Genomic DNA, 16,424 nt, shown 5'->3' on the forward strand with positions numbered 1-16,424 from the left:
ACAATCTATTTTCTGATAAAATGACTAGGTACATAACTGCCACAATAAGCCACAGCTTATTTTTCTCAAACTCTGGGCTGCAATTACCGAGCAATTCCTTCTCTTCTGATTTCTTCATTGCCAAATGCTGGAAATGTTGGCTGTGACACCCTGAGTCTTTCCTCTGATCAGAACGAACACTGTTGTGGTTCAGTCCCTCTCTGCTTTTTCCTTACTAAGACATAGATTCGGAGGATCAGAGCGAACAAGGTTTAGAGAGGACTTCAGGAAGTCACCTGCTATTCCCCTCTGCCATAATGCAGGATCAGCTACCTACACTGCTCCTGTGAGATGTTTCCTGGTATACTCCATCCAGCAAAGGAGGGTCCGGGTCCCCTCAGCCCACCTGAATAACCACAACCTCACTTTTTTTTCCATTTTTTTTAAAAAAGCTTTAGCTTTTCCTGCATATAATCTAGTCTTTGCCTGCTGCTGTCTAAACCAATGATTAAACCACTTCTGTCAACAGACAATTTGTTTCCTTGCTTTTTCAAAGAGCTTTAGTATAATTGGAGAGCTTTGTCTTGCCTCCTGTCAAGATTCTCTTCTGTAGTCTTACGTAACGGCTTCTTTTTTTTCTTTTTTCTTTTTTTTTCCATTTTGTGTTTCCAACACCTTTGATTTTTTCTTCTGGCTCTCCCCTGGTTTTTCTCACTTTGTCAACTCCTCTCTTGAGACGTACTACGTAATCTTGGACACAGTATTCCCACTGCGTCCTACCAGTCCTGAAAAGTGGGTTACCTGTGTGTCTTACTGGCAGCTCCTACTTAACAGCAGTCTACATATGCAAGTTTTTTTCTGCAACAACACAACATTGTTGGCACAAGTTCAGCTTCTGACCCAGTAAACATCATCTCTTTTCTCTCTTATTATTGCATATGCTACTGGAAAAATTTTTAGCGGTCAAAAGATCTCTACTGTCCATCCCATGACAGTACAGAAGTTGAAAGCCAAGCTCATTTGAAGACAAGAAACTATTAAGAAGTGAATCAGGTTTCTTTGCCTTTGCCAATAAAGGCTATTTTGCAAAAAACCCACCCTGTCCCAGGAACCTCAGCTGTTTCAGATCTACAAACCAGATTATGTTGTTATATATGTGTACACACACACTCTGAGCAAGTGACATACAGAGAGACTAGGTGTAGCAACTGGGAAGTTGGTGCACTTCAGACATGTTTTTCTGGCTACAGGCAATTCTCTCAAGCTATGATATCATTTGGGTAACGTATCAATGTGGATAGAGAAGGGTTGAGACGCTTCTTTACTAACAAAACTCAAAAATACCAAAAAAGATTCTCAGTCTTCATGTTGACTTTTTTTAGAACAAGGTCAATTCCTGAAAGGCCTGAAAGTAGAACTAAGGTGATGGTTGTAAAGCTAAGCCACTGTTTGTAGCTCCTGGAATTATCATTATTATTGGAATAATTAGCCTGCCTATGTGTGATATATAAGTACACACATATATACACCTAAAAAAGATAATAACTTTTCCTTTAAAATGAAAAAAAAAAACCCTACAGTTTTGGGTTTTTACTTTATTTATAACATAAATGCTAAGGCTTCTGCTATGACATATAAAGCGAACAGCAATTCCAAAAATAAGAAAAAGCTACATATTTTAGATAATCTGATTTTTTTTGGACGTAATGAACTGTACCTTACTGCATATTTGTCTGAAGTTTCAATTATTCTATGCTACAGGTTTTGGAGAATGTTGGGTGTTCTGTTATATATGGTCAGCAGGACACCAAGTTTTAATAATTTGCATTTTACATGCAATCCCAAATGGCTACGGTACATTTACTTTTTCCAGAATTCTCTCTAGGTGCTCTATGGCTCCTGAACAGCAGGTTCAAAACAGCAGGTTCAACAGCAGGTTCCAGTCCTCTGGTTCTAAATATCACCAATATGTTATGTTGTGGTATATCAACGCACCTGATATTCAGCGCACGCAGGCAGCAAAAGCCACAAAACTCTGGGGTTCACCTAAAGAGTGTTCCTCCTGATTGCTGCAAAGGAAAGAGCTAGTAGAGGTTTCCTCACCTGTCAAAGATGTTGGGGAATGCAAAATCTCTCATATTATTTTGGGTCTAAAACCAGCGCTTTCCAGCTTTCTTTCAGGAGCTGTATCTGGTTTGCCCTTCCCATGGTTGCCTATGCCTGCTAGGGAAACACTGTTTACATTTTTAAATTAAACCTCTTCAGCAACATTCCTAAAAAAGAAAAACACCATAAATTTTGAAAGCATGTCAGTTAAGGGGAAACAAAAAGACAAACAAAACCGAACAATCAAATAAATTAAAAGAAATGCCACGGACAACAGAAAGTCATCGTCACTAAATCCAAATAGAAATGCAGATAATGCAGAGGCTTTCACGTTGCTAATAGTTTACAGTTTGCGTGGATATTTAACAAGCAAATTAAGTGAACCTATCCTCAATATACTATGCTTTTCTTGAAGCTGTATTTATAGTGCATTTGTTTTCTCATGACAGTAAAATAGTGCAATTCAAATAGCATTTTAGTAAATATAATCTGCAATTTATCAGTAAACCTAACATCAAGTTGGAACAACTCTTTATTGCAAATTCTTATCTATCTTAAACTACCAAATCATTGACTACCTGGAAAAACAGCAACTGAGTAGTTTAGTGGCACCAATACAGTTTCTTAAACTGGTCTCTCTCAAAGACCAGTCTTGAGCAGGAACTGAAAGGTAACAAAGAATGGGAAACAACCTGTAGTCCTTCCAGGCCTGAAAGTCTCCTTTTTTCAATACTCCATAGATACACCTTAGTCATACACAGAGCATAAAATTTATCTTCAGTAGAAGACTTGGCATTATGTGGAGTGACTCCAAATCTGAAGTGAGTAACACCTTAAGAAGGGAGTTTCAAACAACTCTGTGTAACCTAACTGAGAAAACTGGGGGTGTGAGCAGGGTCTCTATCAGGATATTATACAGTTAGTGGGGATGCCCTTCCAGAGGGTGATTTATGACCCACTCATAAGCGATGCTTTTTGAGGAGGGCGAGTTCTGGAGGAGTCATGTCAATACAGCTCACAGTGAGGCACCCATGAGATCACGCCAGGTGGCTTTTCAGATGCTTTCCTGATACCCTGAACATGAAGGACCTGTGCAATGTTACTGTCCAATTTTGCCATGCCTAGTGAATAAAGGAGGGAGAAATGGTCCTGTCAAACGCATCACCCTCTTTTAACTGTCATGCATGCTCATCGGATTTAGGAAGAGGAAATTCTCCTTTTTGGTACTAGAGTCTCTTAAGGACAGCTAGAGGAACTTGTCCTTTGTGCTCTTTTTTTTTTTCACTAGTGCATGCAATCTTGCCAGTCAGACCCTGCCCAAAGATGATCAGAGGGAGCATAAAGAACTGTAAGTATGAAAATGCATGTGGGCATGAGTGAAGTATCAGCTAAGACTCTTATCCAAGACAGGAATTTTGATTAATTTATTTAAAAACAATTCAAGTAACACTATGCAATTATTTGCATTTCAGTCTTTTAAAATTAAGCATGTGATTAACTACTAATTGATTCACTTGAATCAAAGCTATGCTTTAAAAAGAGATTGTCTGCTTTTTCTTTTCACTCCAAAGTTGATAAGAGCCCTTTGTTATTTGTTGGACTGATTTACCCTGTGAAGCCTCAGCTCTCACTTTGAACGGAAAACTGACATACTTGACACATCATGAAAGCTTTTTCACTCTTATTAAAGTGCCCTCCTTTCTGCTTTGAGGACCATGAGTGTGTGGGTGGTGTCTTCTGGGGTTTGACCACCATCTTGATTCAGGCTCTCTGCAGTACAGCTAGATATCAGAATTGCATCTCAAAAAAACCCCCCAAACTCCTAGCAAACTTCCTACACATGCAAATCCAAACTGGAAAGCAAATCCCTCACAATGGCTCTACTCTGGCTTGATCTCCTACGCCTCTGATATCATTTCAGCATCAGAGACTAGAAGTTAATGAGTATCTCCAATAGACACAGTAGGGAATGCAGTGCAGAAGGGTCAGCACTAAAAGCCTAGGTTTAGCTTGTAATTCTTCTCTGTTTTTAATATTATCACCTCCTCAAGCAATCAGGGAATTTGAGAGCTGAATACCGGGAGCCCCAGGGAATGTGAAACATCCTCACATTGATTTTGATAGGAAAACCAAAAAATTACTATTAGAGGGACTCAAAAGTGTAATTCTTCCTAAAATTGTTACAAAACATAAAATCATAATACAGTACAATTACATGTTGCTATACCACTGGGGGTTTTGGGGGGAGGGGGCAGGAGAAAGGGTTGACAGAAATATGTCAGTCTGCAAATAGCAAATCCTGCAATTCTGCAGGAGCTGGTCCACTATCATAAGGCGTCTAAGGTTTTGTTTGAGAAGATAAAACACTACATCCCTAAGCAAATTATCACCAGTTCCCCACTGGAGATTATTGCCCTGTCAGATCTGCTGGCATTGTCACACACATTCCCTTCTGTAACCTGCTGCTGTCAAATGAACTTTGTGGGAAAGGAAAAAAAAGCCCAACCAAAAGCAAGCAACAGCCTCCCTCTTGAAAGCACTCAGACTCACCCAGACCTCTTTGACAGAATGAGGGTGGGTAACTGTCACAAGTGGTTTTGCTGGTGGCTGTGGGGATGCAGGGACCACTGGTGACAAGAAGGAGGGTGCAATGAGGGTGCAGGCACATGCAGGAGCGTCCTAAGCTGCTGCAACACAATCGCAACCAGAAATCTTCTGTGAACACTGCTAAAGCGGCACCAGTGCCTCAGCAGTGTACTTGGAAGGGAAGTTAATAGCTTTTGCATGATCTACGTGATCTGTGAGACTAAACACCTGGTCTAGTGCTTGGGCATGCCTAAGGAATGGGAGCTGATACAGATAAGACTGAGGCCACCTTGCACAGCCAACGTCATGCCACTGAGAGGTCAAAAGCACATGCCTTTCTAGCTTGAGCTCACAATAGTTTCTGTATTTTCTGCAGAAGACAGATAGTTGTAGGGCAGCACTGGTAAAGAGTGTTGGCTTTCACTTCTCTACTCTAAGATGTAAATACTTTGTTCATACACAGCTTTTTTTGTGATCCAAGCCTTTTTCACCTCAAGAGTGAGTTGCTGCAGTGCAACGTTACGAAGCTTTGCAACAGAAATCTGGGCAAATGATGGCAACTTCTTGATACATCAAGTTTAGTGGAAAAAATTGATATGTTCATGGTCTTTAATCACTACTGATATCTTATCCCTAGATTTTTAGCTGGCATACAGTAATACAATATTTACTGTGAATGTCATACTGCTTTGAAAAGTATTCTCTTCCTTTAGACAGCCTTCATCTTTTGTCATCTTAAGCAGACTGTAGAGACAAATTAATGAGGAAATTAGCAACTGTTCAGAATTAGGACAACATCCTAAAACCTGTCCTTAAAGCGAAGGACTGTAACGCAGTCTGAGAGGAAGACAGATATTTGCTTGGAGGTGTCTGTTATTTTGATTTCATCTATGTAAGGTTGACTTAAGGGAAATTTTCATTATCAAAATATGAAGTAACTTTATATCTTGCATGTAAAGAGCACTAAAAAGAAAGTAAATTTCATTCTTAAATATCCTTAAGAACGTGCTTTTTATTATTACAATAATTTTTCATTTTAGTGGCATTACTCTTTTCATGTTGCCACTTAAAAAACAGACCAAAAAGACACATGGGGGCACTGGTTTTAAAATATTACTTTCTGTAGTATAGATATCAAGATCCTGGTGAGGAAATGTTTAACTTAATATTTTAGCCTGTAGATCTGCCAAAAGTATTAATATACATCTCAAACGGAACATCAGGTTATTCAATCTGACCATTAGCAATTAATTTTAAAATATCTGTTGGATCTTAAATTCTTTATGGATTATGAATCTGTCAGGGACATACTATACTAGATTCAATTTGAAAATATTTATTAGCTCAGATCACGCTTGCCATTATTCAACATAACTTTTACCTTCAAGCCCATAAACCGCACCTTGGGCAGACATTTAGGATCTGTCCAGAGGCACATAATGATGGTGATTTCCAGGGCATGGACTTCAAGGGAAGAAGCAGCAGCAGTAAGATGGGTAGATGTTGGTTTAATATGCAGTCTGACCAAATCACACTAAAATCTCTCTCAGTCCCTTGGATTGTATTCCTTCCATTATGTACAAGTGTCAAAAGATATGTTAAATCAAATGGTTTTCAGATGTGCAAGTCCAATGAATGCAACACAGAAAGCGCAAAAAAACCAGACATTTAAGTGCATAATGCATACCCTTAGTAGCACTTCACCTGCCTCTCAGGCATCTATGTACGCAGAGGATGTTCCTCTAATCCACCAGTGAATACTTGTTTACTTACATTTCCACACAGTCATCGTCACTTGGTTCATCATGCATAAACTTTCGTTTCCTAAAACTACATATGTTTCTACGTTAGGTTAAAAAAAAAAATTAAAAAAAAGAGTATTCTCCCTTGATGATGTATGTTGATGAGTTGGCATTGTTATATTTAATATCTTGTAATATTTCATATGTTTACTAAGAAATCACTGTCTGTTTCTAATGCTGCTTGTAGGTCTATATGGTCTAAATTAAATATTGGGTAAGAAATCATAAAGCTTCCCCTTTCTGCTACCATTTTGAAACAGAAGTATTTTATTTTTACCACTGAGTCTTCTGAAGTTTTCTGTGCTCTAATTGCTAATATACTCGGCTGATAACATTAAGAGATATCAAAGAGGGATTTGTCTTCTGTTGCAAATCTAATAGATACATAATGCTGATGAGTTTCTATTAGATTCTAATTAGGAAACGTCTGTTCTTGCGTATCCAGATCAAGTGGATGAGTCTGCTTTATTCTGGAGTAATGGTTGATGATTTCCAGCAGAGAGTTATATGAAATAGGTCTTTTGTACAGTGCATATTTTCTAGGGTTGTAACCAGTGGCCCTTCATGATGTGTAACAGTGCAAGCTCATTGAACAGGTGATTGAAGTTGGTGGTACCGCTCGTGAAGCCCATTTTACTCCTGTTCAAACGATGATACTTTTTTTTGTCTTGTATATGAAAATGTATTTCTTAGCTTGTACATCATTTTGTATGACTTTCCCCACAATATTATTCACTACTATCAGTTCTGAAAGGAATAGATGTATGCATAATTTGCACATTCTTTTCAGGCATTCTGAAATATAGATACTATATATTGTGGAAACTGCACACTGTCTCATTTCTTATGCTGTTTCTAGTTAGAAGTAACTCACAGTAATGAACACCTGACCTTTGTGCACATAGTTTATCTTTCTAAAAAACATCACTTTTAAACCCTCAAGATCTTTTCATTGCAGGAGTGTGAAGTCAAAAAGAGCAAAAATAGCGAGAAAATTCTCTTCTTCAGTATGTTAATGTAGTTTCAAAAATAGTTTTTCTTTTCCTTATGATGTTTCAGGGACTTTAATTTCATAAAAGACTAACCATCTATACTTCTTGTGTTAGATACTTCTGTGTCAAAGCTGAACACTAGACCTAAGTCAGAGATAAGGTCATCCAGTTTTCTGGTAGGAAGGTGTGACTCAGGACTGTCTGGTATTAGCAGTCATTTACATCACACCAGGTTTTTTTTTATTTTGATGAATCACCTTATTAGAAGTCTTAAACCATTCTGCTTACATCTAAAACCTGGGTATCACATTGTTTTACTTTTTTATTTTGCTTTATTTCCTCTAGGAAAGCATTAGTGACCTCATCTACTTTACATTATCTTTTCTCCAGATTCTTTCAGCAACAAGTTCCTCAAACACACTCAGTAACAGCTGAAAACCTGCATTTATTTTTATTCATCTTAAATAAAAATCAAGAATTTTTTTACAGAGTTTAGTAATAGTAGAAATTCTTCAAGAGGCAGACCAGGCTGGCAGAGCTAAAGGGCTTCCTAAGTAATATTCATGCTTTGATTAGATCACTTTTGAAGCTGACAAGATCAGAGAAAGCACAATATGGGATGCATGAAGTCAATTTAATTAATCTCAACTCCCATATTGTAACAATGCAAACATGACGAGGTATTTGGAAGTGCTGTGTACTGATGAAAAAGGAAGGCTTAAGGTCCTGTATGTAGCCATGTTCTGCACCTAGGACAGAGTAATACCAGGCACAAGTATAAATTGGGAGAGGAGTGGCTGGAGAGCAGCCCTGCAGAAAGGGGTCTGGGGGTGCTGGTGGGCAGGCTCCATATGAGTCAGCAGTGGGCCCTGGCAACCACAAGGGCAGACCGTATCCTGGGGTGCATCGAACACAACATAACCAGACAGTCAAAAGAGGTGATTATCCTGCTGTGTTCACTGTTGGTGTGGCCTCACCTTGAATATTATGTGCACGTCTGGGCCCACAATTAAGAGGGATGTGAAGGTCCTTCAGTGTATCCAGAGGGGGGCAACAAATCTGGTGAAAGGACTGGTAGGAATGTGCTATGAGGAGCAGCTAAGGACTTTGGGCTTTGTCCAGTTTGGAGAAAAGGAGGCTGGGGGACAATCTCATTGCTCTCTACAGCTTCCTGAGGAGGGGAAGTGCAGAGGGAGGTGCAGATCTCTTCTCATTGGTATCCAGTGATAGGACACGTGGGAATGGTTCAAAGCTGCACCAGGGGAAGTCTAGACTGGACATTAGGAAGTATTTCTTTAGTAAGAGGGTGGCCAGACACTGCAACAGGCTTCCTAGGGAGGTGGTCGATGCCCCAAGCCTGCCAGTGCTTAATGCACAATGCCCTTAATAACATGCTTTAACTTGGTCAGCCCTGAATTGGTCAGGCAGTTAGAGTAGATGACTGTTGTAGGTCCCTTCCAACTGAAATAGTCTAGTCTGGTTTATTCAAAGAGAACACACAAATAATGTGGGTTATCTACCTTGATTTGGGCTAATTAATTTTGCATCTTCAGTTTTCTTTTTCTTTCTATCCGGATGGATTTTTCCTTTCTCTTCCTTTGTTATCCAGGATTGTTCCTACTGTCTACTTATTCTATCCTATTTGCTTCCACTTCTTTCCTAAAGCACCTTGTCTATGATGGGTCAACTGCCTGACTACACATAAATTACCCTCTCTCAAAATAGTTACTGCTTCTTATTCTCCAATGGCCAAATCTCATTTCTCAATGAAAAAAAATGCATTTTAGCTAACGATCACGCTTTCACATTGCTCACGTGTCTCTAACAAATCTAATATACTCTTAGAGGTGCATAAAATCCTCAGTTTTTCTGCTCCTGACACTATTTTAATGAAATCTCTTCAGAATTATTGTGTTCATGACCTTCCCCGGGCAGAATGAGCTTTGCTCTGATTTACTGTCTCTTAGGAAGCGTGCACTGTCAGCCAACATATCGGGCACGTGAGAGAAGCATGTGCACTGTGCATGCTCCACTCAAGTCTTGTAGCTATCACTCATGGCATATTAGCCGCAAAATAAGAGAATCCCGACCTTCTTACTGTCTCTTTGTGATTGCTGCCAGCTCTCCAACAGCAAACAGCGTCGTGCTGAAATCTGCTCCGGACTTGAAACATTATTTTAAATGGTGGTGTTATCTTACCATCCAAGAATCAAATCTGGAAACATATTTTTCCACCCAGGGTATTAAGATAATATGAAATATTATCTTATGAACAACTAGAAGGTACTCCAAGGAAAGAAATGCTGAAAGGGTAACAGAGGTTATCAAAATGAAAAGTTCAGTAGTTACCACAACGGTAATTTCACATCCATGTAAAAACTTGTGGCAGAACAATGAAGACGGTGTTTTAGCAGGTGATTCAGACTTCACTTGCCCTCCCAGTCAGCAGAGTATTTAAAAATGAAGATGGCAGCTATAGAATATTTCAATAGCATAAGCAGCTTCCACTTTCAGGCCTTGTGTATATTAGATACAGCATTGTTTGAGCGATCTAGTTCACAAAACCAATTCTAACCATGCTTCATGCAGAAAGGCATTCTATGCTCCATTAAATATATTACTCATATGTTATTATTTTACAACAAGTCCAATAAACTGAGCGTCTAAAACTGAAGTGCAACGCCTAAAATAAACTGCAACTCAAGCCTTGCGAATGAGGAAATGAAAATGCAAAGACGTGATAAATTTTTTTTTAGTTTGTTTTAGAAATATGACGCTAATGTTGGCAAACCTGACTGCTTTATTTCAATCAATAATTGAAAGGGCTTCCAAAATGCCAGGACCACTGTGCAGTAGAGGGAAAGCCACCAGGAGATGGGAAGAAAGGAAGGTAAAAAGTTCTCTATTACATTTGTGCAAATTTCTCTAGATTCAGATTTGTTAATTATCACAACACAGTGTTCGTAGTTCCAGACACATATTGTCACTCTACCTCTGGTGCTATTTTCCTAGATATTTCTAAAAATGAGGGAAAATACAGAACTCACAGAAGATTATAAACTTTTGAAGAACTGAATATTTATTTCACTGCCTGCAAAGGAACAATTTGTGCTGGATTTTATAACCTCACATGAGCCAAAGGCCAACTAAGACTCTCAAAATGCATAATTCATGGATTTCCACTAATGCAGAGCCTGTCAGCACTCCTCTACCTGCCCCTCCCCCCCAGGTAAGATTGTTACCTGAAGGAACCTATTGACAGCTGTCATCTAAATATAGGCAACCATAAGCCTACCTCCCTCTTGACCTCTGGGTTTTCTCCAAGAATCCCTCAGCTGCAGCTGAAGATCAGTGTCCCCTACACCTCCCTCCTGCGTCCCAGACATCACCTGAAGCTGCACTGCCTCATTCTTAAGACTCATTTCCCCTCAGGAGAATCCTTGGAGCCACATGCAATGAAGAGCATGTTTCATCTCTAAGTGCCAAGTTTCTAGTTGGATGTACGAAGTAACTTTGAAAGTAGAATAAAAACTGTGAGGTCCCAGCAGTAAACCAACCTAAAAAATTGAATTGTATTTCAGACAAGAGAAACTGTCACAGTTTCACTGGACAAGCAATGCTACCTGTACAAAAATGCACTACCAGTTTGAATAGCATTTTTATTTCCTAATTCTTGCTTTTTTAAAGCTTTATGACACTTAGAAAACATTCGTAAACTCACTGGTGGGGGTAATAATTTTGTATTACAAAGGCTTATGACTTATCAGAACATCATCCATCAGTTCGTGTTTTGCAGTTCGGTGTGTGGTCTGTTTATATGTCTCAGTAAGACCAGGATGAACAAATCAATTTCTTACATTAGAGTGCATAATGCTTGCCTCAGTATCACCACATAAATTATCAGAAATGAAGCATGCAATGAATGTAGGAAGCTGCTTACATTCAGAGTTTCATGTCATCACAGTTATAAGGATTTCACTCCCCTTTCACAAATTAGGCGACTCCACTGCAGAGGACTAAGGAAGACTGAACTTGGAGCCGATCAAGGTGGAGAACCTCACCCCAGGTCCCTTACCTCACCAGACTTCTTAGACTTGGTTATCATGTCTCTGTCGTAGCACAGACCAAGCCAAGCCACAAGCTGATCATCTTCTGGTTAACATTTGACAGTTTTTTTGTCAGTGCCTTCTGGGAGTGTCTGAAGTATTTAGTCTACTGGCTATTTTCTGGACTGCTTCTGGCAAAGACAGTGTAATTATGGCTGGATGCTGAGCCAGGATATGCCCCCGCCTGGCTCCTGATGGCTGCAACTCGGGGAGCGGCAGCATCCCTGCCCCATGCAGGCTGCCATCGCTTCCCTGCAGCAGAGCAGCAGGGGTAGGACGGTCAAAATCTGAGGACTCATTTATTGGTTGGGATTTGATATCCTATTTAGTTGTTCAAAGCTCGTACTAGCAGTTGAATATATGTGCGTACAGCCACCACTTTGTGCTTTTAAGTTCTTTTACACATTTTTGTACACATGTGCACATTACACATTCTATCTTACTTTTCAATGATTATTTACTATGCTCCTAAAAGACCAAAATATTATGTCCTTCTTTGTTTTCAGGCATACAGTTCACGGACAAATAGGAAGATTTAGCACATCTGAATAATATAAGAACCCTATTAAGATACAGAGTTAGTTTAACACTGAGAGACAATCAGTAACTGTTCCCATAGGAATGGTTTTGCTATGGTGCAAAAGACTGCGAAAAAGCTCACAAATATATTAATAAAAGTTATTTATGTATTAAATGAAAATCATAGCAGTTTTCAAATCCATGACTCAATTTTCATTTTTCCGTTTCAAGTCAATATGTTATTGATGTAATATTTATTTTTCAGTTCAAGCAAAAATGAATGAGCTTCTTTCCCACCTCTCAAAGTTAATCTAACTGTTTCAGTTTGTTATGTGTGAATGTATGTGAGAATTTATAGTCTGGGTAAAAAAATCTATATTTTTTTTTTTGTACATGCCACGGGGAAAAATTCAGAAATACCATGAAGAAAGAGATGTATGTTGCATATAAGTGTTCTTTTTTACATTCGTCAATGTTTTGTATCTAAGGACCTTCATATCTCAGTAAAATGTTATGTCTGTTTTACAGGTCAGGAAAAAAACTAAAGGAGGTTGAACAAGACAGTGTCAGGGTCAAGATTAGAAGTCATTAGCCTCCAACTCTGCTCTAATGGTTATATCTTTCTGCACATGAATTTCAGTTCCCAGTTTTCTTGAATCTGTAATTTTCTGAAGGAATGCTAGGTAGTATTCACGAATGAGCACTTTTGAACGCTTAACATCAGCCATGTGATGTGAGGTATCTAACACATAACTATTAAGGAGCTGCACCTGTTAAGTGCAGGACTGAGCGTGGCTAATTTGCCTTGGTGAATAATACATGGTTAGTAGTAATGGCAGCAGCTAAAATGCTTTCCGTCTACTCTTGTAGTTTCGTGTTCCAAATGTATTAAAATATGGTGGTATGCACTGTGTTGCGCATTATCTTGAGTTATTTATTTTTTTCTTTAAATGTTGTTCCCTTGAAAAATACCATTTAAAGGGAAACGCTGGACTAAAAGCACCCATCTCTACATTTTCACATCTGGAATTAAAATACTCTGGGTTACTGGTGTTATTTAGTTGAGTGATAGGGAGCTGAGGTGAATAAGAAACAGGATGGAATTCAGCTAGAGGCAGTAACTTTGAAAAAGTGCATTATCGCTGTGAAGTCACAGTTTCAAGAGCTATTAGCAAGACAGTGACATTCAAAGTGTGAAAACTCTGCCTTTAGCCTTTAGTTTTTTTAATATGTTGATTCTTGATGCAGTTTTATAGGTTTGTCACATTTTACAAATCAAAATTGTTTAATTTTAGTTAGCCTAAAGAAGAAAGACATTTGAAACATGTTTGTTAAAAATTAAATATCTTAATTCTTTTTTATTGCTTGCCTCTGATTAATAAAACGGAGGTGGTGAACTAATGAATTGCAGTTTGTTAGTTATGTTTTAAAAGGAGAAGGACGATTATCACATTTTATAGATGTGTTAAATCTTTATTGAAGATGCTAATATATTTTGGTGTATTTCTCAACTTAAGAGATGTCTCTGGCTTGTTAGATGAACTTTCTCTAAAAGTTTGTGACTTTGTTTCACAGATAATATGGGCTCTCATCTCATCTTGTCTCTAACTCAGATCTCTACCACTGGTATGGACAATATAGTAGGAGTTTTTAAAATTCATACTACTTATTTGCTGGAAGAATGGGTTAAATACCACTGCTAGTTTCATAAGGTTTAGAATATGTCTCTGAAAAAGGCAAAAATAAGAGAAATAATTTTCCAGTCGCCTTCCCACAGTTTCTCATTAAAAAGAGGCTAATTTTCCACAGGCAGTGTAACAGATAAGAAAAAAATCTCGCATAGAAAAAGCATGAGATAAATGTCAAGATGAGCACAGACAAGGGCAGAAACAATGAGAGAATGGTAACACCAGTAAGGCTTTGCTGGGGGAAACATCACCTTTATTCTCAGTCGATAAGCGAGTGCTTCTTCCAGGTGACAATCACTAATGACAGCTTGAGAAACGGTAGCTTCCAGTTTTAGACAAAAATCATAGCTGTCAAAATGATTGAAATGACAATTGCCAATGCTGTCTTTGTTCATCATTGCCATAGAGCCAGGCAGTTGCCCAATTCCAACCTCAATGCAAATTTTGAGTTTTCCTTCAATGGAAAATGCACATTTTCCATTGTTAATTATATGGCAGCTCCTCTTATTCTTTTAGCTACTTATGACTTTCCACCGTGTTCTCTATTATTGCTTTCTGCTGAGGACTGTAGCTCCATTATTTTTAGTACCTCTTTTGGGACACCTCACAGATGATGTCTCACCCCTGCCTTCAAGCAAGCCTGGACAGATATGACCTCTCTGCATCTTACTGTCCCAAGAAAAGAACCGTTTTTAGCATAGGACAAAAAGAAGCATTCATGTGCTGTTACTGTCAACATAGAAGATTCACCCCTTCTCTCCCACACCAGCTTTTCTCTGCTGAAGAACTAATTTTTGCATCAGGGCAACCCACAAATATAGGTTTTTGTGAAAAAACAGGTCTTTCTCTCCACCATTCCCAACGTCCTTGTTAGACTTCTAGCCCCATGCAAGCAACCAGTGAAGTAGAAAGAGTCCTTAAAGCATGGTAGGACAAGATTTGCAAGGTTTTCCATGAATTTGCAAAAATGCCAACATCTATATCTATCCATCTATCAGGTGCACATCTGAGCTACACTTAAGGAAGTACCTAAGTATCAGATAAATTATGGACATTTCCAATTTTAAGCGTATGACAGATCTTGTTGCAAAAATCAACTCTCTGAATTAAGTTTTCTTTTTTCTATCTTGAGGTCTATGTTCTTGAGCATGTGAATGTTAGGAGGTGCTACAGCCTCCTTTCTCCACAAAAAGAGTGGCAGGAAAACAAAAATGGAGGGCTGAAAGACAGTTGCTGCCACATGCATAAGGAGATCAATAAGGAAGAAGTCGTGGAAGTGATGCAGCAGGACTTTTGAATTCCCACAGTCCTTCAGGAACCCCACTTCTGCAGATACTTTCCATATTTTTTCCCTGTCTTTATCGTATCTAGCCAGCTAGATTCAGAAAGTCTTGAAGCAGTCTGGGCTGCTCACAAAGAACAAGAAGAGAAGGTCATTCAGCTGGGAGAACTGGTGCTCAGCTGCGATGGATAATTATTATAAAATATTTAAACATGGCCTGACACCTACATAAATGCTCTAACCCTCATGAAGGCCTTTTGTTCTCTCTTGTTGGCCCTATTAATATTCAACTATTTCAATCAGAGTAGAAGAGCTTTAACTCCCCTTTGTCAGAGGAAGAAATTAAACCTTTTTTTTATGCATCCTTGCTGAGTGTGTTAACCACAGGAAAAGTTGTTTGCAATAGCCAGTTCCTTGGGTGGTGCTGCATAAAGAAGGTCTGATGACCACATGTAGCTCTAGGACAGTGTTTCAGGATGAAAATCTCAGCGAGAAAGAATTGCTCCTGCCCCTCTGAAGCAGCTTAATTACAAGACCCTGACATTTTGTGGACAGGCCTGCTCTCCACAGTTTCTCAACGAGGACGTCATATGAAACAGATAGCAGAAACCTTCTGATGGGCTGGAGGAAGCGTGGCGACCACTGGCTCACACACAGCAGGTACAGAGCCAGGAACTGAAGTGTTCCCGAGGAGGCCAAGGGTCCAGGTCTCACCCCCAGGAGTCCATTATCACACCACAAATGAGGGCCATGAAAGGCTATGGGCAGCACAGCATCCAGGGCTGAAGCACCTTACTCTCAGCCTTACCATTCCTCAGTAAATCCGCAGTCTTAAATTAGCTATCTAGGCTCTAGACCAATTCACAAACAGAACTGAGTCCTTTACCAGTAAATGTACGTTTCAATGTTTCCTGCAATGAAAAAATATGAATTTTTATGACCTGACAACACTTGACAAGAAGGTACCAATATGAATTATTGAAGCAGCATTCAGAGCATCCCATTTCTTCAGCTTTATGCCACACTACTTTCCTATATTTCTGTACACTTCACTATAATAATCTGATTGTTGGAACCACTTCTGCTTCCATTTAGATGAACTCTCATATACATCAGCAATGGAGGCAAGCACATATACCTGGCCTTCCTCGGTGAATTTCTCCAAACCTTTTCCCTGCAGAACTCTTATCTACTTCCCAGGAGCCTCTGGAACAGCTGAGGTGGCTCACAGGAGCCAGGAAGGGAATGGAAGGTGACCAAATAATATATTCAGTATTTCTAATCAAATATGATAGTGATGGTGCTGGCTGACAAGTCTGGTGCTTAAATGCTTGGAAATGCCAAAAGTACAACTATTACCATTT

The sequence above is a fragment of the Rissa tridactyla genome, chromosome 3 (assembly GCF_028500815.1).
Source record: "Rissa tridactyla isolate bRisTri1 chromosome 3, bRisTri1.patW.cur.20221130, whole genome shotgun sequence".
In the NCBI taxonomy this organism is placed as follows: Eukaryota; Metazoa; Chordata; class Aves; order Charadriiformes; family Laridae; genus Rissa; species Rissa tridactyla.